Consider the following 1,133-nt stretch of genomic DNA (forward strand, 5'->3'; position numbering starts at 1 on the left):
CTGATCAGCATCTAAAAACATTTCAGCTAAGTTAAAAAAAATAGAGATCTCGAACGTGCTCCCTTAATTACATTTGACCATTTGAGCAGCTGCGTGGAAACCCCGGGTAGCCGGCCTGTTCTGCAATTTGTTTTGAAAACAAGCTTTTCAGTCTCTCGGCTGCGAGGATCCTGTGTAAAGGGTGTACACTGTGAATCACAGTTTCAAAGGAAGACGACAAACACAGATCTCAGCCAAGTAATTTGTAAAACTGGATTGCTGACAGAAATTCAGGAAGCAGCAGAAAACAACCAAGCACAAAGACACAGTCAAGAGGCTGGATGCGACCTGAAGCAATCATGGGAAGAAGCTCCGGGGTGAAGGAAAGATGAGGAGCAGAGACCCCGAGGGGCTGAGAACACATGGTCTGAATGCAGGATGCCCTGCGTTTGGGACCTGAGCTGCCTTCAGCTGTTCCTAACCTGCGTTTAGTTCCCCGAGGGAACAGGGAATGGACTGTTTCTTCAGTTAGATTGGCAGCTTTCATTATCATCATGAACTCAATCAGTCCAAATCTCTTTAATGATTACTTCATGGATTTTGTGGTCTTTTGCTCTAATAATAACAATAACAAAATAAAAATAAGTAACACTTACTGAGCTTTCTACCTTCAACAAGTATCAGAGAGACTTTCCTGGTGGTCCAGTGGTTAGGACTCTGAACTTCCAATACAGGGGACTCAGGTTCAATCCCTGGTCAGGGAACTAAGATCCCACATACCATGTGACATGGACAAAAAATAAAATAAAAAAAAAGGTCATTTGGATTCAGCCAAAAAATAAACAAACAAGAAAACCACAACAAGTGTCAGAGTCCACTGGGGACTGAGTGGGTGGATAAACCAGCACCTGTTGCAGGTCGGCAGGTAGTACTCTCGGGACTTCACTGGTTCATTTAAACTTCATCACTATTCTATTAAGAAGATATTTGTGATGCTTTCTATTTTACAGATTAGATAACTGAGTTCCAAAGAGGTGACTTAAGATTGTCCAACGTTACACGGCTACAGGGGCAGAGGCAGAATCGGACTCAGGCAATCCCACCCCAGAGTCCCCTTCTCCATACTACTGGTCTTCAAGCTTCATTCACTCACT

At 43.5% G+C, this 1,133-nt stretch overlaps 1 non-coding gene across 1 annotated transcript; it reads left to right on the top strand.

Annotated features, from left to right (window-relative positions):
* The first annotated feature begins 670 nt into the window (after positions 1–670).
* On the top strand, positions 671–743 carry TRNAG-UCC (transfer RNA glycine (anticodon UCC)). Its single transcript has one exon. It is a non-coding gene; the product is annotated as a tRNA-Gly (tRNA).
* The last annotated feature ends 390 nt before the right edge of the window (positions 744–1,133 follow it).

Source organism: Bubalus kerabau, chromosome 13 (genome assembly GCF_029407905.1).
Source record: "Bubalus kerabau isolate K-KA32 ecotype Philippines breed swamp buffalo chromosome 13, PCC_UOA_SB_1v2, whole genome shotgun sequence".
NCBI lineage: Eukaryota > Metazoa > Chordata > Mammalia > Artiodactyla > Bovidae > Bubalus > Bubalus kerabau.